The 25,335-nt window shown below is 42.6% G+C and overlaps 1 long non-coding RNA gene across 2 annotated transcripts; it reads left to right on the forward strand.

The window, feature by feature from the left end:
• The first annotated feature begins 7,684 nt into the window (after positions 1-7,684).
• On the forward strand, positions 7,685-24,646 carry LOC141134603 (uncharacterized). Of its 2 annotated transcripts, none has more exons than XR_012243230.1 (3): positions 7,685-7,776; positions 17,312-17,433; positions 24,133-24,646. It is a non-coding gene; the product is annotated as an uncharacterized lncRNA (long non-coding RNA). The 2 variants fall into 2 exon arrangements; XR_012243231.1 differs by having other exon boundaries at positions 7,706-7,776; positions 17,340-17,433.
• The last annotated feature ends 689 nt before the right edge of the window (positions 24,647-25,335 follow it).

Consider the following 25,335-nt stretch of genomic DNA (forward strand, 5'->3'; position numbering starts at 1 on the left):
AAAAGCCTTTAAAAGCCTTTACAGGTTACCACTTTAGATTTACAGAGGAGGTCTACTGCTAAAATTACTGCCCTTGATCTGACGTTCGCGGTGACACCTCACATGCATGGTGCAATTGCTGTTTACATTTGACGCCAGACCGACGCTTGCATTCGCCTTTGCGTGAGAGCAGGGGTGCTTTTTTTTTTTTTTCTTTCTTTATTATTTGTTTGCTTTTTTATCTTATTTTTAAACAGTTTCTTTCATTTTTATTTATTTTTTAATCATTTTTATTGTTATCTCAGGGAATGTAAATATCCCCTATGATAGCAATAGGTAGTGACAGGTACTCTTTTTTGAAAAAACTGGGGTCTATTAGACCCTAGATCTCTCCTCTGCCCTCAAAGCATCTGACAACACAAAGATCGGTGTGATAAAATGCTTTCCCAATTTCCCAATGGCGCTGTTTACATCCGGCGAAATCTACCGTATATACTCGAGTATAAGTCGTTCCGAGTATAAGTCGAGGCCCTAATTTACCACAAAAAAATGGGAAAAACGTATTGACCCGAGTATAAGACGAGGGTGAGAAATGCACAGCTACTGTAAGTGGAAAAGAGGGTCAACAATGCCCATTTGCAGCCTCACTGTGCCCATTTGCATGCCTCACTGTGCCCATTTGCAGCCTCACTGTGCCCATTTGCAGCCTCACTGTGCCCATTTGCATGCCTTACTGTGCCCATTTGCAGCCATAGGTCCCCCGAACTTCAAACTCGGTAGTTAAGGGTTTCTAGATGCCCCCTAGCTGCAGCCAAAATTTGGGGTCTCTGAACCCAAAGGGTCCCGAAATGATGGTGCTAGGAACCCCAAATTTGGTGTGCAAACCCAGTGGAACTAGCACCATAAAATATCCAAAGCTGGGGTTTCCAGCACCAAGTGGCTTTTCTGCAGCAAAAAATTTCATTTTCCGAACTGACTTTGGGGCCCCGTATCTCAGGGCCACTTGGTGCTAGGAACCCCAAATTTGGTGTGCAAACCCAGGGGAACTGGTACCACAACATATCTAATAGCACCAAGTGGCCCCGAGATACAGGGCCCCAAAAATCGGTTCAGAAAATGTCAAGCACTTTTCTGCAGCAGAGAATGACATTTTCTGAACCTATTTTGGGGCCACGTATCTCGGGGCCACTTAGAGCTAGGAACTCCAGCTTTGGATATGTTGTGAGACCAGTTCCACTGGGTTTGCACACCAAATTTGGGGTTCCTAGCACCAAGTGGCCCTGAGATACGGGGCCCCAAATTTGGTTCAGAAAATGTCAAGCACTTTTCTGCAACAGAGAATGACATTTTCCGAACCGATTTTGGGGCCCCGTATCTCGGGGCCACTTAGGCTAGGAACTCCAGCTTTGGATATGTTGTGAGACCAGTTCCACTGGGTTTGCACACCAAATTTGGGGTTCCTAGCTCCAAGTGGTCCTGAGATACGGGGCCCCAAATTCGGTTCGAAAATGAAATTTTTTGCTGCAGAAAAGTGCTTGACTCGAGTATAAGTCGAGGGGGGCACTTTCAGCACAAAAAAATGTGCTGAAAAATTCGACCTATACTCGAGTATATACGGTAAGTCATGAAATGCTCGTAGCTTCCGGTTTCTTAGGCCATAGAGATGTTTGGTGCCACTCTGGTCTCTGATCACCTCTATGGTCAGCTGGCTGAATCACTGGCTGCATTCTCAGGTTCCCTGTTGGGACAGGAGAGCCAGAGAAAAACATGGAAGACGGTGGAGGGGGATTCCCTCCCACTGCTTGTAAAAGCAGTCTAGAGGCTAATTAGCCACTAGGATTGCTTTTACATGAAAGCCGACTGCTGGCTGAAAAGAATGATACCAAGATGATACCTAAACCTGCAGGCATCATTCTGGTATAACCACTCAAAGTCCAGCACGTTGCTGGTCCTTGTTGGGCATAGATTGTAAACGTAATTTTCATGCAGCCTGTGGGCTGAACGAAAAAAAGAGATTGATCGGTGGGTATGCCCACCATTAGAATACCTTCCTTCATACACCCACTTCTAATGATGGGCATACATGCACCGTATATATATGCCGAAGCATGGGGGCATCCTCCCGCAAAAGTTAGGAGCAAATCGCTCCTCCGCCCTCTGCTGCCCCAACGCTTCAGCATATATGCTGAAGTATGTAACTGTGGTGGTGAAATCACCTCCGACAGCGCTGGAGTCACGGCTTTATGTATCGTGGGAGCAAACGCTGTTGCTGTCAAGATAAATAAATCTGTGCTGCAACTGAATGGCGTACCTGCTAAGCAAATGATGGTTAACAATAAAACAAAGTAACATTACAGTATAACAGTAAGACTTACCATATCTGCAAAGCAAATAAAAAAAAAGACATAGTAAAAAAAAAAAACATTTAACATAACCTGTGCCTAAAATATATATATGCCGAAGCATGGGGGCATCCTCCCACAAAAGGCAGGAGCAAATCGTTCCTCCACCCACTGCTGCCCCCACGCTTCGGCATATATGCTGAAGTATGTAACTGTGGTGGTGAAATCACCTCCGACAGCGCTGGAGTCACGGCTTTATGTATCGTGGGAGCAAACGCTGTTGCTGTCAAGATAAATAAATCCGCTCTGCAGCTGAATGGCGTACCTGAAAACAAAAAAATGGTTACCAACAAAACATAGTAAAGTAAAGTATAAAAAAATTGCATATCTGAAAAGCATACATGGTAAAACATAATAACAATAAAACATTGCAGAATAGAATACAGTAAAAAAGAGCAGAACAATAGAGAGAGAGAGAGAACAATAAAACGACAACTATTTTTGGTTTTTTATTTTATATTTTTTTTGTGTTTTTTATTTTTTTTATTTTTTTATTTTTTTATTTTTTTTACACTTTTTTTAGTAACTTTAACTTTTTTGTAACTGGCACCAGGTTTGGGTCTCTCAAAATGCGATGGCATCTTGGGAGACCCTGTATCCTAGTCTGTGCAATGCTGTACCCTACGCCAAAACTCAACTAGTGTATGGTAGCGTTCAAAACATTCACCAATGCATAGACCAGGATTGTCAGGACAGGACAATAATAACGGGTGTCACGCCTAAACCCGCGCTTGCTACAGACACGACATCTTCTTTGGGGGGCTCGTTGGGTAGGGGTACTCGAGAGGACATAAGGAAAATGCCTCTCATGCAGCCGGCTTACTGCATTTGGTTGGGGAAGGTGAGGTGGAGCACCGTCTGGAAACAGAAGGGCTCTAACGATCTCTTCCTGGAATTTAAGGAAGGATCCAGTCCGTCCTGAAGCTCTGTATTGCACATGAGCGTTCAGCAAAGCCAATTGAAATAAATAAACAGACATTTTTTTGTACCAGCGTCTGGCCTTACGGGCAACTAGGTACGGCGCCAAAAACTGGTCGTTGAGGTCCACCCCTCCCATATTTTGGTTATATTCGTGGACACAGGGGGGTTTCTCCACAACACCAGTCGCCGTAGTAATTTGGACCGTCGTGTCTGCATGAAGGGAGGTAAGAACGAAAACATTCTTATTGTCCCTCCACTTCATAGCGAGCAAATTATTACACTGCAAGCAGGCTCTCTCCCCCAGCCTAAGACGGGAATCTACAAGCCGCTGGGGAAAGCCCCGGCGATTAGGTCGCACGGTGCCACATGCTCCAATCTGATGATCAAAAAGGTGACTCGTGTAATAATTGTCCACATACAAGTGGTACCCCTTTCCGAATAAGGGTGACACCAAGTCCCACACTATCCTGCCAGCGCTTCCTATGTAGTCAGGGCAGTTTGTCGGCTCTACGTGACTATCTTTGCCCTCGTAAACCATAAATCTACATGTATAGCCTGTGGCCCTGTGACAGAGCTTATACATCTTGACCCCATATCTGGCACGCTTGCTGGGAAGGTACTATTTGAATGACAAACGGCCAGAAAATTTAATCAGGGACTCATCAACACAGACAACTTGATGGGGAGTAAACAAGTCTGCAAAACGTTGGTTGAAGTGGTTTACGAGGGGCCGAATTTTGTAGAGCCGATCGTATCCAGGGTCTCCACGAGGACGACAGAGTTCATTGTCATTGAAGTGCATGAACCGCAAGATCTGCTCGTATCGTGCCCTGGCCATGGAAGCAGAGAACATGGGCATATGGTAAATTGGGTCAGTGGACCAATATGATCGCAACTCACTCTTTTTATTTATGCCCATGTTGAGGGAAAGGCCCAGAAAGATCTTAAATTCGGAGACCATAATTGGTCTCCAATCTCTGGCAAGGGAGGACTGGGGACTAGCGGCGATGTGTTGACCAGCCTATAAATTGCTTTGGTCCACAATAGATCTATAGAGATCTTCGGTGATAAACAGCGAATAAAAATCCAGTGGCGTAAAATCAACTGTTTCCACCTGAATTCTGGGTTGGCCAGTGAATGGGGGAAGTACGGGTGCTGCAGAAGTGGTGGGCTCCCAATTCGGATTGGCGAATGCAGCAGGAAGGGCACTATGGGCTCGACGGGCCTGTGTTCGTCTTCTTGGTGGCAGCGGGACACTACTAGTGCTTGCCACCTCACCAGCTTGAACTGCACTTATGAGACTCGCCACGTCACCACGTGATACTGCAGTGCTGGATATACGACCAGGGTGTACTAGGCCGCTGGTGCTTGCCAGTTCATCAGAAGGAATAGCGGCGCTAGTACTTCTCTGCTCCATACGAGGGACCTGCGGTTCTTGCACTTCAAGGACAGAAGAAGATTGGGGTCTGGTACGCCTGACCTTAGCAGGGACCATAACTCCGTCGTCAGAGCTATCTGTCATGGAGCCGCTGTCCTCTACAGGATCGTATTCTGAGCCTGAATCTGACAGATGAGTGACTTCCTCTTCACTATCTGTCATGCTCAGAAACGTGTAGGCCTCTTCACTAGTGTACCTTCGATTTGCCATTTTGGGCTCTAAATTTAGGGATACACTAGTGAGACTCACAGGCAAAAAAGCTCCTGATTGTTAGTGACTGATTCAAAACGCTACCAAAAAACTGTTAGCGATCGCAGGCCTGACTCTGCGAACGCTGCAGTTATGTGTGCTTAGTGTTTTGTAAGTGTCAGTGATCGATTGATACTGCACTTGGGTGGGCTGGGCAGGGCTGGGCCGAGGGGCAAAACGCAGGTGCTAGCAGGTATCTGGGCTGATCCCGCTAACACTGCGTTTATGGGAACCCTAAACTGCTGGAGAGTATAGATCTGATCAGATCAGATATTGATCCATTCAGATACTATAGCACTAAGGGAGGTGTATGCTGCATGCGTGGGTGTTAGCGGTACTGGCACTAACCTGACGCTGCCTGGGGCAACGCAGACCATATCTGACCCTAAAAACGTAACTTATATCACCGCCGGGCAATTAGGGGGTTAAATCTTTATAAGGTAATAAACGGCGAGTGCCCTAAAACTATAATAAACTATAAAACTATAAAAAACAAACTAACTAACCAGCGTCACCCGTAACACTTATACGGTGATCGATGGTGAAAGGGTTAACTAGGGGGCAATCAAGAGGTTAAAACCTTTATGCGATAGTATATGGGGGTCCCTGTCGCTATAAAACACTGAGAGCGAACCTATATACTTACCTCCCTAACTAGCGTCACCTGTGTCACTAATCCAGCGATCAGAAAAACGATTGCTTAGTGACACTGGCGACGGGGGGTGATCACGGGGTTAACCTTTATTAGGGGGGGTTAGGGGGGTACCCTGGACTTAAAGGGGGGTACCCCAGACCTAAAGGAGGCTAACCCTAAGTGCCCTAACACTTATAACTGTCACAAACTGACACCAATGCAAAAAAAAAAACTGCTATTGGTGTCACTGTGACAGGGGGTACAGGGGGGGTGATCGGGGGGTGATGGAGGGTGAAAAGTGTGCCTGGCGTGTTCTACTGGAAGTGTAGTGTTGGTGTAACTTACATTGATGTCTTCTCTCCTCGGTGCCGGAACAAAAAGACCGGCTCGAGGAAGGATGACATCACTTCCTCTCCCTCTGTTTACACTACAGAGGCAGAGGAAGGATTTTCATTCACCGGGAGCGATCGGGAGGGGGTGGCCACAAATGGATGGCCTCCCCCTCACCTCTCATCACCCGCGAACAAATGCCGGCCGCTTCTGGCACCGGGGGGGGGGTCCGGTTGGACCCCCCACCCGCGGGAGGCAGATCACGTACAGGTGGGTGATTCTGCCTGCCCGTGCCATTCTGCCGACGTACATCGGCGTGAGCAAGTGGTTAAGGGGGGAGAGGTGATGTAAGTGACGCTAAACTGTTTTTAAAAAAAAAAAAATTCTAGTAATTCAAGGAAGCATTCTTAACTCAAAAAAGTATCTTCTATTGCTTTTAGCCACCTCCAAATCTCCAAATGTTTGCTGCTGTGATCTAACTTCCTGTCTAGGCTTACCTATAGGTAAATGTAAGCAGAGGAAGTTTGCTTCCTCTTTAAGTAGTGGATGTGTATGGATTATTTTTGGAGAATAAGGATATTTTTTTATGTAACACCACCCTTGACTAGAGCCACTGTTTTAAAGTCCCACTTTCAATTCCCACTAGTGCAGCAGCCAGGCAAGCAGCATCTTCACACACTGACTCAGAAATAAAGTCCATTATGATTACCATTTAACATTTATTGCTGTAGTAACTTGGATAGTGCTCAGGGAGCTGTGGGATATTCCACATGACTTAGAGACCAGCAGAGTGTAGAGGCTCCGATTATCTATAAAACATTAAACACTTGACCAATCCCTCCTTCCAAAATGACCAGACGACACATTTTATTTGGAGTCGAATGGCCATAGCAGCCTTTTATTACAAACCATTAAATACAACATTCACAAGCATTATTAAAACATTATTACATGCATATAATACAGTCAATGCATAACAAATAAAACAACATCAGCTTATGCCCAGTCTAAGGTCTTTAAAGGCCTATATACTCATGATTAACCGGTTGTATCTACCACCCAATCAAAGGCCCCCAGCCGCAACTACACGCTCAGGGACAATTAACCACTTATGTACTACCAGATACAACCTAAATAATACCCTAATGTTACCACCGTATTGTTAGGAAGGGACACCCATACCTCAGATGGGCCCAACACACAATTTTCCACAGTTAGGAAGGGACACCCATACCTCAGATGAGCCCAATGCACTTTTTTCCACCGATATTTTACCATCACCACCTTCAAATACCCAATAGACCCCTGCCTGCTGCTATGACAAGAAAATAAAAGGACCAAAAAAGTGAATGGCAAGCTAACATAAAACCCAAAAACGCATTACAAATACCCCAGCACCTCGAGAAGGTAGGAGGCTCCCTAAACCAAAACAAACAAAGGGAGTGTTGCCTTATGGGTTTATATGAAATCTCCATTAATCGCTGTAAAATATTGCAATTAGAAATATATTTCAGTTAGAGGGAAATATATTTAAAATACTGAGTGTTGTGTTGGTGTTATTGTAATTAGTTCAACTTCAAAGGTTGGCCTTTTGTTCTCCCTGATAACATCTGCCCTGGGTAGTAAACAACAGCCTTCTTTGACTCATCCAATCAGGCTGTGCCCAATATACATTTACTAGGTACAGTGACCAATTAGGGAGAATTATATTAGCCACACTACAGAAAGGAGGGGGGGGGGATATAATGCTTTGTGACTAAGCTAACTCACTCTTTGGTGTGGGAACAGACAGCAGTCACCATGGGCTGACCTCAAGTTAACAGGTAATCTAATATACTTGTATTTTATACTGTACTGTAAATATGGGTGTCATGGGTAATATGTAAATACCATGTAAGCCAGGAGACCTACACTGTACATTGTGTTGTAAATACTGTCGGGTGTGTACTTTGTATAGATTATGTAACCCTATTAATAAATGTGTATTGCAGAACGAACTACCTCTTTGTTGTAAGATCTCTCAGATCTAGATATGTATATGTCCATACTACTACAATGATTGAGGTGTATGCACAAAATACAGAACTAGTCAACAGGAGGGAGGGTGGAAAAAAACTGTCCGATGCTGTGATGAGCTCTGACTGAGCTGTGACACGATCCCCCTGTTAGCAGAGTATTGAAATCATGCTGGAAGTTTGTTGTATGCAGTAATACGGCTTATCAATGCATGTCTTTACAGAATGGAGAAACATGAACAAGGAGCATCCAAGTACATAGAGAGAGAGGATAGACAAACATTCTGTTATATCATAGATAACATAACTATACACTATAATACTACAGCGCCACCTGCTGCTTAGACAGGCATAATGCATATGCAGTATCTAGTCAGTTTATAAACAACTTTTCTGTTGTACTTTTCCAACACCCACTAATACTCCGCCTCTTCTGCTGGCCCTCCTCCTAGTTTCACTCAGCTCCTGTCAGGGCTGGGCTCAGCCTTTCCTTCTTGGAGCTGGCCGCTCAGCTGTCAGCTAATTGCCAGCTCCTAGCTCTCATCTCCACAGTTACTCAGCTATTGATGATATCCTGCTCGTCAGTCCTGCCTACTTAAGCCGTTCAGTCCAGTGGATCTCTGCCTTTGCCTTGGTCAACATCACAGAAACTCTCCTCTCCTGGGATCCTGTTCAAGACTTGCTTTGCTGACATCTCTTCTGGCTCCAGATCCTGCTTGCTGTTCCACTACATTGATCCCTGACTTGTGGCCTGGCTGACTTTCCATTCCAGTTACTGAACTTTGGCTATGTTTTGACTATGTTTGTTCTTTTTACTTTTATTATTAACCACTTCAGCCCTGGAAGGATTTACCCCCTTCCTGACCAGAGCACTTTTTGCGATTCGGCACTGCGTCGCTTTAACTGACAACTGCGCGGTCGTGCAACGTTGTACCCAAACAAAATTGAAGTCAATTTTTGAAGAAAAAAGCAATATTTTTTACTTTTTGCTATAATAAATATCCCCAAAAATATATAAAATATTATTTTTTCCCTGTTTTACATACTTTTGGTAAAAAAAAAAAAAAAATCGCAATTAGCGTATATTGAATGGTTTACGCAAAATTTATAGAGTCTACAAAATAGGGGATAGACTTATGGCCTTTTTATTATTCATTCTTTTTTATTAGTAATGGCGGCGATCTGCGAGTTTTATCGGGACTGCGACATTATGGCGGACAGATCGGACACTTTTGACACTATTTTGGGACCATTTATACAGCGATCAGTGCTATAAAAATGCATTGATTACTGTGTAAATGACAATGGCGGTGAAGGGGTTAACCACTAGGGGGCGATGAAGGGGCTAAGTGTGTCCTAGGGAGTGATTCTAACTGTGGGGGGAGGGGCTAGACCTCACATGACAGTGATCACTCCTCTCGATGACAGAGAGCAGTGATCTCTGTCCTGTCACTAGGCAGAACGAGGAAATGCTTTGTTTACCTGCCTGTTCTACCTCTCCGTGACACGATCGCGGGCACCTGGCATTGAGTCTGTGAGACCTGCGGTCATGGAGAGCGTGGCCCACGCAGCGCCGCTTCTTAGAGGGGACATACCTGTACACCCTTTTGCCCACCAGTGCCATTCTGCCGACGTAAATCGGCGCGTGCTGGTTGGCAAGCAGTTAAACAAGTGTGATTTAACTGTACTTCTGCCTCGGCCTGATTTCATGGTTTCTGACAGCTCCAGGCCATGTACTTTACTAGCTGGAATAATTGAGGACATTCTTCCTTCTAGTAGCTCTGCTAAACAGCCTCTTCAGTGGTGGGACACTAAGTGGGCAGCACTGGGGCACCAGTATCAATGACCCAGGTCAGGCAAGCCTTACAGTCTATGTAGCAGCAGTGAGTGCTAAAGTGGACAGTCACTGAAATTGTCTCCCCCTTCTGGGCCAGTACTCACAGTGTCATTCTGATATGGAATGCACTCAGATTCCAGTAGACAGGCTCTCCCTGTGTACTCCTAAGGCAAGTCTTCAGTGCAGTACCCCCCTTGGCTCCTAAAAGACTGGTGAGCAGATCCTTTCAGAAATGGCTAGGATTCTGTAAAGCAGGGTGGGCCTTCAGCAATGCAGCCAGGAAGGCAGTCAGCCCTCCCTGGCTGAACTTCTCCTCGACAAGAACCCTACTCTCAGAGGCTCCAAACTATTTATGCACCCCCAACCACCTTCTGAGCAACACCCCAGGGATTGGTTGGAGTTAGGCCACTTTCACACAGGGCACATCTGTTTTGACGGACTCCGCTTGCTCAGCAGGGGATCAATCCACTGAGCAGGCGGATGACAGGTCCATCTCTGCTCACTGTGCTGAGACGGACCTGTCAGAGCACCACTGTCCTCTATGGGAGATCAGGAGGAAGCAGTCAGACTTGTAGTCTGCAGAGCCCAGAGCAGCCCAAAGCAATCACACACAGCTCTGCTGGTTATGGGAGCACAAAACTAAATATGCCTAACCAAAAAAAAAAAAAATTAGCTTAAAGAGGAACTACAGTCTGCTCACATAATTCGTAATAAAAACCATCTTTGCCATTCGGAATCTTACCTCCAACCACTGCATATTATTTTATATATACTGTGATTCTGTACTTAGCAAATATGCTGCAGAAATCTCCCTCTACTAAGTCTGACTGCAGCCATTTTAACTGTGGGCAGCTGAAGCTGCTGCCTGCTCAGTTCCTGGATTTACACAGACACACAGAGGCACACCTCCAGCTCTGAAGCCCTGCAGCTCTCATTGGCGCTCTTATGACTCATCTCCCCTCCCTTCCTGGCAAACTCTCATGAGAGTTAGAGAGAGAGCTGTGCATGATGTCATAAGCCTAGTCTAATGACCAGACAAGAAACAGGAAGTGGGCTGTATTTGGTATATACTGGCAGAAAAAAACATGTTTTACTATCGAAAGTTAATAAAACAAGGGCAGAAATAGATGGAAAGTTGAAAAAATGACTGACGGTCCACTTTAACTAGGAAGGTGCGACATTTAGTATCACTATAAGGGGCCACTGACCACCAACGATTTTGTAAAGGTGAAACAATCAAAGATAACTGTAAGCAAACCCACGTTTTTGGTCTTTTTTCCATTATATAGTAAAAAAAAAAAAATGTTAATAAAATACCACCCAAAAAGCTTTATCTATCTTCAAAAAATGATATAGAATTCAATTGAGTACGGTGTTCCATGGCCGAGTAATTGTCAGTCAAACTATCACAGCACTGAAAACTGAAAAATGGTCTGGCAATAAAGGGGTATATACAGGCTGGTACTCCAGTATCCACACCTTGATGCTGACCCTGATATCAGGTTTTCCTACAATATACAGTATATAGGTGCAAATTTATGGAAACTAAGACCTTTATTGTTATCAAAACAATAGAGAGATTATATACAGTTGTGCTTATAAGTTTACATAGCCTGGCAGAATTTATGATTTATTGGCCATTTTTCAGAGAATATGATTGATAACACAAAAACATTTCTTTCACTCATGGTTAGTATTTGGCTGAAGCCATTTATTATCAATCAACTGTGTTTACTCTTTTTAAATCATAATGGCAACAGAAACTACCCAAATGACCCTGTTCAAAAGTTTACATACCCTGGTAGGGGTTTGTATGGCTATTAAATGTAATCATCCTCACCTGTGATCTGTTTGCTTGTAATTAATGTGTGTGTATAAAAGGTCAATGCGTTTCTGGTCTCCTGACAGACCCTTGCATCTTTCATCCAGTGCTGCACTGACGTTTATGGATTCCGAATCACGGGGAAAGCAAAAGAATTGTCAAAGGATCTGTGGTAAAAGGTAGTTGAACTATATAAAACAGGAAAGGGATATAAAAAGATATCCAAGGAATTGCGCAGTGTTTAAACTCTAATCTAATCAAATGAGGGGTTCTGTTGAAACCAAAGCACGGTCAGGTAGACCAACTAAAATTTCAGCCACAACTGCCAGGAAAATTGTTGGGGACTCAAAGAAAAACCCACAAATAACTTTAGATGAAATACAAGACTCTCTGAAAACATGTGGTGTGGCTGTTTCAAGATGCACAATAAGGAGGCACTTGAAGAAAGATGGGCTGCATGGTCGAGTCGCCAGAAGAAAGCCATTACTATGCAAATGCCACAAAGTATCCCGCTTACAATACGCCAAACAGCACAGAGACAAGCCTCAAACCTTCTGGCACAAAGTCATTTGGAGTGATGAGACCAAAATTGAGCTTTTTGGCCACAACCATAAATGCTACATTTGGAGAGGAGTCAACAAGGCCTACGATGAAAGGTATGGAGGTGAATCGCTGATGTTTTGGGGATGTGTGAGCTACAAAGGTACAGGAAATTTAGTCAAAATTGTTGGCAAGATGAATGTAGTATGTTATCAAAAAATACTGGAGGAACATTTGCATTCATCAGTCAGGAAGCTGCGCATGGGATGTACTTGGACATTTCAACATGACAATGATCCAAAACAGTCGTCTTGTCATTGGCTACAGCAGAATAAAGTGAAGGTTTTTGAGTGGCCATCTCAGTCTCCTGACCTCAATATCATTGAGCCACTCTGGGGAGATCTCAAATGTGCAGTTCATGCAAGACAGCCCAAGAATTTATAGGAACTGGAGGCTTTTTGTCAAGAGGAATGGGCAGCTTTACCATCTGAGAAGATAAAGACCCTCATCCACAAATACCACAAAAGACTTCAAGCTGTCATTGATGTTAAAGGAGGCAATACATGGTATTAAGAACTGGGGTATGTAAACTTTTGATCAGGGTCATTTGGGTAGTTTCTGTTGTGATTATGATTTAAAAAGAGTAAACATAGTTAATTGACAAAATGAACACTAACTACGAGTGAAAGAAATGTTTTTGTGTTATCATTCATATTCTCTGAAAAATGGCCAAGAAATCATAAATTCTGCCAGGGTATGTAAACTTATAAGCACAACTGTATAGGGCACACTAAGGGCACTTTCACACTGAGAAGGTGGGGGCAGTAGCTGTTCTTTACTGTTGTTTAAGCATCGCTTTGCTGCCGCTAGCTGTGCACTTTAAACCCCCCAAGGGGGTTAAAGAGTGGCTAATGATTTCAATGGGCAGGGCGTTTTAGGTGCTGTGTATACACCGCTCCTAAACCGCCCCAAAGACGCTGCTTGCAGGAATTTTTTTTAACGTCCCACAAGCGCACTGCCCCAGTGTGAAAGCACTCGAGCTTTCACACTGGAGTGACAGGAGAGGAGCTTTACCGTGGCCTTAAACATAGGTGTATAGGTGTTCCATGCTTCCATGTGTAGGCAGTCTTATTCACTGTGTCCTAATTAACATGAAGCTGTCTCAGTTCTCTGGAACTGACAGGCACTGTCTCTACTGTAATGCACAGCCTTTCCCTGTCTCTCTCTCCCAGACAGGACCTTTCCTTCTGCACACACCAGTGTCTCTTTCCCAGACTGCCCTGTGTTTTCCTGGGCTTTCTAATTTATATGACCCCCTTCTGCATTAAAGCACACTAGATTTTGTAGTTTCCTGGGTGTGGATAAGAATGGAGATCCTTCTGGCTGGGACCACAATTCCCAAAGTGCAATGCTCTTGACTGAAGGTGAATCAGAGTCCACAAAGCTCCATCTTGTGGCAAAAAAAGATAATTTCTCGCAAGAAATGCTAACTATGGTAATGCATTAAACACAGTCACTTTCAGTGCCAATAGGTCTTCCAAGGTGTGGAGTAACAGATGTCAGATAAAACAGAGGTGTGAAAAGTATATATGGTATCCCAAAACTAGGTGGACGCTGCCATCCTCAGATGGGGTAATCCGAAAGGAACTACAAGAAAAACAGGAATGGAAGGTGCGCACACCTAGTGCATTACCAGAGATAATTTAAGAAAAAATGATTGTATAAAAATGGGTACTCAAAAAATGCAACTGACAAAAGGCCATAAACACGGTGCATGGACATGCACAGAATACGGGGTACAGCTAACGCGTTTTGGGGGCGCACCCCCTTCCTCAGAGCTAGGCTAGCCCGTGTTCTGTGCATGTCCATGCACTGTGTTTATGACCTTTTGTCAGTTGCATTTTTTCAGTACCCACTTTTATACAAACATTTCTTCTTATTAAATTATCTCTGATTATCTCTGCACACCTTCCATTTCTGTTTTTCTTATGGTAATGCATTATTAAACCTGCACATTTCAGTTACAATGAGTTGTTACAGTGCTCAGGCGGGTGTACACTGTAGTATGCCAGTGTAAATGAGGCCTTAGGTGTCTAGGCTTTTGCTGGTTAATGTGGCTGACTGCTGGAGAACTGCACCACTTCAAAATGACAACGTTCTATCCAAGAAAAACAATGTAACTGAAACCACACTGTCTTTTAGGCCACAATGTTCTGGAGTTAACTTGTACAATAGTAATGTTCTGTACAATATTGGCATTTGTGGACACGAACCTACAGACATAGAAAGAAGCCAGACACTGGATTTGTAACTGAACTGAACTAACTTTCTGTCACAAATTGAGTTCTGGCATTGCTAGGTGTCCTGCATTTCTGACAAGGCAGGATGTAAGTTTTCTTTGAGGTAGGCAAAATCCGTCCACATTAAAGGTCAGCAATTCCAAAGAACTGGGCTTGAAAGTCATATTCTACAGAGAACAAAGTTTGAGTCGCTCGGTTTTCTGCCAAATTAGCCAGAACAGATCCTGCCTCAGCTCTAAAACATGACAAGTTCTCAATGTGCTTTTAACTCAATGGAAATGAAATGTGAAATATTTCTCCGTTTTAATGCATAGTTGCCAACATTTTAAACACATTTCCAGGGACACCTTTTTTTGCTATGTATCTAGCAAGCCACTGTAGGCAGAGAAAGTACTTTAATTAGGGGCTCATTCATTGAAATGGGTGTGGTTATATACGAGGCATATCAGTCATCTAATGCCATACTTTAAAGTTTTGTTTTTTTTTAAACAAACATTTCATACTTACCTCTGTTTTGCAGTTGGTTTTGCAGAGAGTGGCCCCGATACTCCTCTTCTGGGGTCCCTCCGTGGCGTTCCTGGGTCCTCCTCTTCTCGAGTGTCCTGTCGGAGAAGCGCTCTCCGATGGGACACCCGTGTGGGCGCACTCCCGTGTCCTGCTGCTACGTCTGTTGACACCAGGACTCGGCTCCGCCCCCCCCGGCACCCACATCATTGGATTTGATTGACAGCAGCGGGAGCCGATGGTTGCACTGCTATCAATCTATCCAATCAGGATACGAGACACCGGCCGGAGCTTGTGTGCTCGTTCCTGTTGCACAAATTTTGGGTCTCAGGTAAGTAAAAGGGGGGCTCGGGGGCGCTGCTGCAGTAAAGAAGGTTTTTCACCTTAATGCATACAATGCACCTTAATGCATTAAGGTGAAAAACTGGGAGGGTTTACAACCCCTTTAACATATACGAGAGCTGGAGTTATCAGGGCTACAGAAAAACAAAGGTAAACAAAAACAACAAAAAACAGTGTAACATGTAGACTGGTCCCAAGGCTTTGCAAGGTGCAGACGCTAACTACCGTATGTAAACTATCAGTCTGCACAGTAAAGAAACAGAGGTAAAATCCCACATGGATACAATTAAAGCAACGACATTGTCCCCTTCATCTAATATACCTGCTGTATTAGTGTTTGCTCAGGTCTAGAAACAAGGACCAGCAGTGACAATCTTAGCATAGCTGAAGCCAGGGACAGATTATTTTTTAGTTCCTCTTAATAGCACAATTATTTATAGTCGTAATCATTAAATGAAATGAATACTAATAAAAAAAAAAAAAAAATTTCTTTATTATCACTAGTAAGTGTGGCCAATCCAGAACAAGCAAAGTTGTGGATATTTGATATAATGTTTAAGAACTGTTTTAGTGGGTAAGATGTGTAGGCATAAAATACAAAGGATATGGTTGTGGCTAAATGTGCAGGAGAGGAGTGTAAAGGGTATGACAGTGAGCAGTATTAGTAGGAGAGGAGTGTAGAGGGTATGACAGTGAGCAGTATTTGTAGGAGAGGAGTGTAGAGGGTATGACAGTGAGCAGTATTTGTAGGAGAGGAGTGTGGAGGGTATGACAGTGAGCAGTATTTGTAGGAGAGGAGTGTAAAGGGTATGACAGTGAGCAGTATGTGCAGGAGAGAAGTGTGGAGGGTATAACTGTGAGCAGTATTTGTAGGAGAGGAGTGTAGCGGGTATGACAGCAAGCAGTATTTATAGGAGAAGTGTAGAGGGTATGACAGCGAGCAGCATTTTTAGGAGAGGAGTATAGAGGGTATGACAGTGAGCAGTATGTGCAGGAGAGAAGTGTGAAGGGTATAACTTTGAGCAGTATTTGTAGGAGGGGTGTGTAGAGGGTATGACAGTGAGCAGTATTTATAGGAGAGGAGTGTAGAGGGTATGACAGCGAGCAGTATTTGTGAGGGAGGAGTGTAGAGGGTATGACAGTGAGCAGTATTTGTAGGAGAGGAGTATAAAGGGTATGACAGTGAGCAGTATGTGCAGGAGAGAAGTGTGGAGGGTATAACTGTGAGCAGTATTTGTAGGAGAGGAGTGTAGAGGGTATGACAGTGAGCAGTATTTGTAGGAGAGGAGTGTAGAGGGAATGACAGCAAGCAGTATGTCAATTGACAGTTTAACCGCTTTAGCCCCGAACGATTTTACCCTCTTCCTGACCTCAACAATGACAACGAGCAGTATTTGTGGGGATGGAGTGTAGAGGGTATTACAGTGAGCAGTATTTGTAGGAGAGGAGTGTAGAGGGTATGACAGTGAGCAGTATTTGTAGGAGAGGAGTGTAGAGGGTATGACAGCAAGCAATATTTGTGGGGGAGGAGTGTAGAGGGTATGACAGTGAGCAATATTTGTAGGTGAGGAGTGTAGAGGGTATGACAGCGAGTAGTATTTGTGGTGGAGGAGTGTAGAGGGTGACATGGACATTCACTGTACTGTTCATTTAAGCACAAGAGACTCCATTTTGTTCTCACTGTTGAAATGTGTTCTGTAACCTTCACCTAACACACAGACACTTCTCCTACTAAACGCTCTCTACTCCCCCCTCCCTTCTCAAGGTTTTACTTTTGCATTTGTTCTATTCACTGGTTTTTAATAATATATTTCCATTTGTTAGCTTTTAATAACATATTTCTATTTGTTAGTTTTTAATAACATCTCACACCACCCCTTTCTTATCTATGTATAAAATAACATGTAATAATAAATTTTGCACTGAACGGACATTTTAAACACAGTGATTGAGTCCTGTGAATCTGTTCCTGCAGCTGCAGTATTAACTTTGTTTTAGAGTCCCAATCAGAAATCAGTCATGTCAGCTTGGCGAGCCAGCCAGGAGTTTGGCAGAGTCTCCAGAAGGAACCGCGCTTCGATCGGGATCATCGGGAAACGCAGACCTCAAATGCCGGCTAGGTAAGCTGCCCTTAAGCTTGCTATATTTCTGCCTTTCCCTATGTATCCTATCTGTCGGTTCTCAAGGAAACCAGACCATTCTCGGACCTTTCTGGTTGGGTAACGTGTGTGTGTGAATGTGTATGTGTCCCCCTTCACGGGTTGGACTGTGTGTGGATAGGGAAAATCCTCTGCAGTTCCCTGCGTTGACTCTTTGTGGGCGACCTGGGTCAGAGGCGCATGGTAGGGTCAGATAAAACTCACAAAGTAGAGAAGAGATGAGGAGGGTCTCTTAATGAGTGTTTTGTCTATTGTCATAAACCCCTTCTATCCACGTAGATAAGTGGAGACTATTCTTGTAAATCTGCAGATTTGCTGTACTATTTGTTTTAGAGGCAAGAGGGTATAGGCACAAGTAGAGAAGACTGGCCAGTCATTATTGGCATTAAATTATTTAAGGGAATGAAGGGAGAGAGGCCTTCAGAAAATGCCCAGCGCAAGATGAGCGCTAGAGAATATATGAACCGAAGGTACGGTTCTGCCTATACTGAGCCCCTAGATAAATGGGTAGCATGGACAAAGGGAACAGCTAAACCTTTAAAATCTGAAGGGACTTTTGATTTAAAAGTATGGCAAACTTTTCTGCACGATTATGGCCCACTACTGTGCAGTGAAGGAACGTGGAGAATAGCTTGCACATGGGAGACAGAAGCTAAAGTAGCAAATCAAACTGGCTTGACGGAGATATTTAATAAAAGTACTGCCCAAATTTACTACGTTTGGCCAGAAGACTCTGTAGAGGAGGACCCCCCACCTTATGTGGCTGCCAGTTTGGCTTTAAGGGGTCCACGCACAAAAGCAAAAGAATTAGATTACATGGAACACACAAAAGATGAGCTATGCAATATAGTAGAGAGCAGAGGTTTAACAGCCCCATATCAACCTACAAAGAGGATTTTGGCTCGTATATTAGAAACAGATGATTGGCATAAATCAAAAGGCACATATGCAAAACTAGATCTCTCTGAACTTAAGGCTTTGGCCAGAGAAAGAGAGATAGAGTCTGAACTTCCAGAGCAAACCATAATTTCCAAATTGTGGCAGCAAGATGAAGAGAGAAGGAAGGGAGATGCCAGCCCTTCTGCCCCTGGCATAGAGCAATCTGTTGCAGTTTATCCTGTCAGAACCCAATTAGTTTTTGAAGGTGATGCTGTTGACAGTAAGTCTCAAATTAAATGGCATGTACCTTTTAGTCCCCAAGATATGAGAGCCATATTAGAGGGATTGGGAGATCCTAGAAAGAATCCAATTGAGTTTGCAAACAAACTTAGCGCTGCATAGGAAGCATATGAGGCTTCTGCTACTGACATTCATCAGCTTCTTATTAAAGCAGTGGGAAGCAACATGTCTGGCTATATACCTAAAGAATGTGGTGTAGACGTCAAAAATCTAGGTAAGATGGTTAGTGGATGGGAGGTTTGTGAGAAATTTAAGGAAAAATTGCCCCAAATATATGGACAAACCAGACATGCTGAATTTATGAATGCTAAGCAAGGGAAAGAGGAGGCAGCAGGGGCTTATTGGAGGCGGTTAAGCGATATGGCTGAGGAAGCAGGCATTAAAATAGAGAAAGAGAAGGCGGGAGAAACTGCAAGTCCATCTACACAACTGGTGAAACAAAGGTTTCTTGATGGTTTAATACCCCAGTTGAAAGAAAAGTTGTTCACAGCAAGGCCTGAGGCAGGCAATATGTCTATTCGAGACATCCTGCCCATCCTGTTGTCCATAGAAAACAGAATTAACCAAAAAGACAGCAAACCCAAGGTAATGTATATGGGGAAGCAGAGAGGAAGAGGCAAAGGCAATTTCAGAATTCATTGCAATCGGGGACCAATTATATGCTACAATTGTGATGGGGAAGGACACATAGCCAAATTCTGCCATCTTCCTGACCGTAGACTGGAAAAGAGCTTAGAGGCACCTCATGCTGATCCCAGTTCTCTGCCAAAAGCAGTGGATCAGGCATAGGAAAATGGCATGCCAGTATCATTCATAAAAAAAAAAATATATTTTTTTTTTTTTCCCCATCAGCTCATCCCCCACAGTTATTACCTTTTGTCTCCACTTGACCCTCCCTTCTAGATTGTAAGCTCTAATGAGCAGGGCCCTCTGATCCCTCCTGTATTGATTTGTATTGTAAGTGTACTGTCTGCCCCATGTTGTAAAGCGCTGCGCAAACTGTTGGCGCTATATAAATCCTGTATAATAATAATAATAATAATTCATGTTAAATAGAGGAGACAATGGTCCCGAGGCCAGAGTAAAAGTATTTTTACAAGAACTCCCCTATCCTGGAGGAGAAACAGAATTAACCTGTTTAATTAATACTGGTGCAAGCCGAAGTGTTTTTAATATAGAGGACTTACCTCCAGGATTATTATCTACAAATGTTATCTCTGGTGTTGGCCTAACCGGGACTGCTACTGATTTGGTTGAGTCCAAGCCACTTAAACTCAGGCTAGGACAGCAAACAGAAATTGTCACTAAAGTGTTAGTTTCAGACACAGTTCCTACCAATCTTTTGGGAGCTGACATTTTGAACCAAATTTTAGCAAACATAGACTACACTCCTACAGGAGTCCAAGTGGTCAGTAGTCTGTCAGGAGAAGTTTTAAATTCTCCCTGTGGAGTATTTTTAATCCAGGACTCCACTCTGCCATTTCCACCAGAATTGAAAGTGATTCCCGCTGAATTATGGGCCACCAGCAAATATGATGTAGGTCTGCTGGATTGCACCCCAGTCATGATAAAAATTAAACCAGGAGCCCATCTCCCACAGATTAAACAGTACCCACTGAGTATTGCTCAGACTGAGGGGATAAAGGTTCAAATCACTCAAATGAAAGCAGCACGGGTTGTTGTACCAATTAAGTCCCAGGTCAATACACCCCTGTTCCCAATATCTATAAATCCAGAAAGTGAATAGCAGCTGACCTCATATTCATATATATGCTATTCACTTTCTGGATTTAGAGATAACTGCTGTTGATGATCACTTGGAAACTAAAACATTTTTTAAACCGACCGACCGGAATGGCTACATCCCGGTCGATAGTTGCCATCATGCTACCTGGCTGAAATCTGTACCTCGCAGCCAGCTTACCAGGATTAGGCGTAATTGTAGCAACCTCTCTGATTATTTCCATCAGGCTCAGATTTTGAGGTCTAGATTTGTAGATAAAGGTTATGATCCAACAGATGTTGAGGAGGAGATTAGAAAAATTTCTTTGATTGATAGAAATTCGCTATTATTGGGACAATCCAAACGCACACAAGACAACAAACATAAGTGGTCCCTTCTAACAAATTTTTCTGTACAACATAAGCAGATCAAGGACATTATATCGAGACACTGGAAGGTTCTAAAAAACGATCAAATATTAGGTCCTCTGCTCCCAGAACGGGGAGGGGTTATTTATAGAGGGGCTCCGTCCATAAAAGGTCAGATCGCTCCCAACACCATTGACCCTCCAGTTACTCGATCGTTTTTCCATAATATGAAAGGATTCTTTCCTTGCCGCCGATGTAATGTTTGTTTACATAATGTTTGTGGACGGAGGAGAACTGAAACATTTGTCTCCACGTCCACAGGAAAGGAATACCAAATAAAACATTTCTTGACGTGCGAAACTAGATATGTGGTCTATTTGATCACGTGCCCATGCGGTAAGCAGTACGTGGGTTGTACAGTACGTACATTTTCCGTAAGAGTAAACGAACATATAGCTAATATAAAAAAGGGACTTACAAACCATAGTGTCCCCAAACATTTTCTGCGGTGTCATAATCAGAACCCAGTAGAGACTAAGTTCCAAGCCATTGATAAGTTTATCCCACACTGGAGGGGCGGGTCTCTTAAGAGGGGTGTGTCAAAATTAGAGACGTTCTGGATACACCAATTAAAATGCTATTCACCATTTGGCCTCAATATTGATTGGGACATAAATGCATTTATTAATCAATCTTAAAATGGATGCATGTTCTGTCCCTTTCTGCTCTTGGTTCCTTGTGATATATGCTTTAGTACTATATATAATTTAAATTCTGTTTTTTTTGATGATCTAGTAATCATATCAGAGATTAGTCTATACACACATTTTTTTGCATCAATGTTGAGTCTTATAGGGGATCCATACAGTTATTCACTACTGGTATTTATTTAAGTGAAGTCATTATTTTTTATTTTTATTATTTCATTTTATTTGTAATGTTCCTTATATAAGGGTGTCCTTATATGTGTTATTCATTTAACACATAGAAGTGAAGTTATTTTTATTTTTTATTACTTTATTCATCTTTAATGTTCTTTTTATAAGGGTGTTCTTATATGTGAATAACAAGCTCTATATATTTTTATAATTTTTACTGAGATTGTTTGTTCTCTGTTCCGTAATCAATGTGAACCTTTAGACTCCAATATAGATGTTTGAGTATGTTTGGTACCTTTAACATTGTTGGCGTCATATGAAATTTCAAAATAGATATTGTTTCTATTTGGGATTGTCTAATGGCTTCCATTTTTATAATACATCTCGAGGCGTGGATCGCATTTGTGTTCCGAAGGCTTCGCGTTTACTTCCTATTTCCGGCAGCCTGTCTGACGGATGCCCACTGACGTGATGTGCGGTGTACGTGTGTTCGGATAGGCTGACGGCTCCCAATGACAACCTGTCGGTGATTGGCCTCGAAGTCGAGGCAGTCACATGAGGACGTGACGAGTTCTAGCCAACGGTCTTGGTTGGTGGAGGGACTGCCGTCTGACGCTGACGCAAGGCGGGCGCGACGAGAAATGCTGTGATGGCGCCTCATTGGCTAAACCAGACCGAGGCTTGGCTGTCCATACCACACTTGTTTATTATGATTGGCTGACCATATCATTGACGCCATCTTCTGAGTACCCAGAAGTAGCGCTTCACATCGCGCAAACAGGTGTTGTACGTTTTTTATCATATTTCATATATATATGGGCATGTTAGTGGCAGACAGACATATACCCCAGTTGAAGTCCATGCGGACGAAACGCGTCGGGTTCGATATGCCTGTCTTGCCACGATTGATCTAAGCGCTTATTTTATATGTTTTTTGCACCTGGTCTCTATTCTGTCTTATGAGCCAGAGTGTTTTTTTATTATAAAACTTTTTAGTAAAGTTTTTTTCGAAAGCTGATTCACACTATGTGGAAGTTTTCTTTTTAATCTTTCAATCTGAGGGCCATATCCTCTCTGTGAAGATTTGTAATTGGATTGCCATACAGTCCCATACTATGGAGATTGGAAGCCAATGAGACTGGATGAGGCCGACTGGTGAGTGCTCCCACCGCTTCTCCATTGAGGTTTGGATACAGTGCTGCATCCACCAGCTCCAGCCACTCTGTAAGCCTGTTTGACTCTCAGCCGCTGGCTAGTGAGTCCATTGATTCCGGTAAGGGTATTTTCACCTGTCCTTATCTACACCACGAGTCTGGTTACCATACTACACTGAAGCCAGTCCTAGTTATGGGAGACCCAATAAGTTCTAGTGCAGGCCATACTGGCCATTTTCCTGACATATGTTCCAAGAACTCTCTGTGGACTTTCACCTTAGCTTTTCACTTTTGAACACATATTTATCTTTAAGTTATGATTGTAGCATCACTCACATGAATGTATACCATGTTTGATCATTTTATTTGAGTCGCGCATAGTGATTTACAGTTTATGTATTATTTGGTTGCTCTTATGCATAATTAGATATTCAACACATGGGACTATCTCACAGATACACAGGTTCTGTCATACTATATAGGACCTCACACGTAGTTGGTAGAAGCTTTGTTTCATTAAACACTTTATTGTGCAAAGTCTGACCTCCAGACTAATATTTTGGTAGGTCCTGCTCAATAATGAACATTACGTTTTTTTAGTGCCACACTTTATTATATTTATCGATTCACAATTGGTCTGATTGTTGTGTTGGCTGCTTCACATACTTTGGTTGGCGCAGTAATTTTTTATTTTTTTTTTATGTTTTTTTTTTATACCATCCATACGTAAAGGGTTATATTATATATGTGGAAATAAAGCTTACGCCTGGCTTCCTACTAATGTTACAGGTACATGTTATATTGGGAAGTTAGTACCTGCTTTGGCTGTTCGCAAAGATACAGTGCGATCAGATCAAAGTCCAGAATACCCTTTAGTGTTCAAAAGAGAGCTGTTCACTGAAGGTGACATGGCATGGTCATGGTTTACTTCCTGGACTGGATGGGGAATTGAAGCAATGAAAAGACTAAATAATTACATTAGAATTGTAGATGAGATTATTAACCTTACTACCACTGATATAGGTTTATTAAATGAAGAAATGGCTCAGCTTAAAAAAGTAGTATTAGAGCACAGATTAACGCTAAATTATCTCACTGCAGCTCAAGGTGGGATGTGTATTTCGCACTGACTGTTGTATATACATTTCTGATAATGAGGACATTATTAAAGGGCATCTTGCTAAGATAAGAGAACTACAGAATAAGGCCAGAGATATTGCTAAAGATGGATGGAACCCCTTTCAGGGTTTAGGAGGTTTTGGTGATTTTTTATATGGCATAGCAACATGGTTACAGAAACTAGGTGCTTACATTGTGATGTTCCTATTTCTCATATTTGTTATTTACTTCCTCATCAGGCTATGCCTCTGTGTGACTACCCGCTGTACCAACAAACGTACCACCAGCCCTGATGAACCCATTATTGTGAGAAAGCTAAGAGAGAGCTAAACAGGACGCCGTCTCTCTGCGCCAATGTAACAGGAGTTACCAGTAATCGGCTGAATGTAACGCGGAGAAGAATGGTGTCAAATAAACAAAAGAGGGGAAATGACATGGACATTCACTGTACTGTTCATTTAAGCACAAGAGACTCCATTTTGTTCTCACTGTTGAAATGTGTTCTGTAACCTTCACCTAACACACAGACACTTCTCCTACAAAACGCTCTCTACTCCCCCCTCCCTTCTCAAGGTTTTACTTTTGCATTTGTTCTATTCGCTGTTTTTTAATAATATATTTCTATTTGTTAGCTTTTAATAACATATTTCTATTTGTTAGTTTTTAATAACATCTCACACCACCCCTTTCTTATCTATGTATAAAATAACATGTAATAATACATTTTGCACTGAACGGACATTTTAAACACAGTGATTGAGTCCTGTGAATCTGTTCCTGCAGCTGCAGTATTAACTTTGTTTTAGAGTCCCAATCAGAAATCAGTCATATCAAGGGTATGACAGAGAGCAGTATTTGTAGGAGAGGAGTGTAGAGGGTATGACAGTGAGCAGTATTTGTAGGAGAGGAGTGTAGAGGGTATGACAGCAAACAGTATTTGGAGGAGAGGAGAGGAGTGTGGAGGGTAAAACTGTGAGCAGTATTTGTAGGAGAGAAGTGTAGAGGGTATGACAGCAAGCAGTATGTGCAGGAGAGGAGTGTGGAGGGTATTGCGCTATTGTTTGTGCTATAACCAAAAAAAGAGTGACAATTAAAAAAAAAAAAACTAATATTTTTTACTTTTTGCTATAATACATATCCAAAATAAAAAAAAAAAAATTTTTCATCAGTTTAGGCCAATATGTATTCTTCTACATTTTTTGGTAAAAAAAAAAAATAAATAAATAAATAAAAATTGCAATAAGTGTATATTGATTGTTTTGTGCAAAAGTTATAGCGTGTACAAATAGGGGATAGATTTATGGCATTTTTATTATTAATTTTTATTTTACTAGTAATGGCAGTAATCAGCGATTTTTAGCAGGACTACAACATTGCAGGGGACAGATCAGACATTTTTGACACTTTTTTGGGACCATTGACATTTATACAGCGATCAGAGC

Source organism: Aquarana catesbeiana, linkage group LG03 (genome assembly GCF_042186555.1).
Source record: "Aquarana catesbeiana isolate 2022-GZ linkage group LG03, ASM4218655v1, whole genome shotgun sequence".
Classification (NCBI taxonomy): Eukaryota; Metazoa; Chordata; class Amphibia; order Anura; family Ranidae; genus Aquarana; species Aquarana catesbeiana.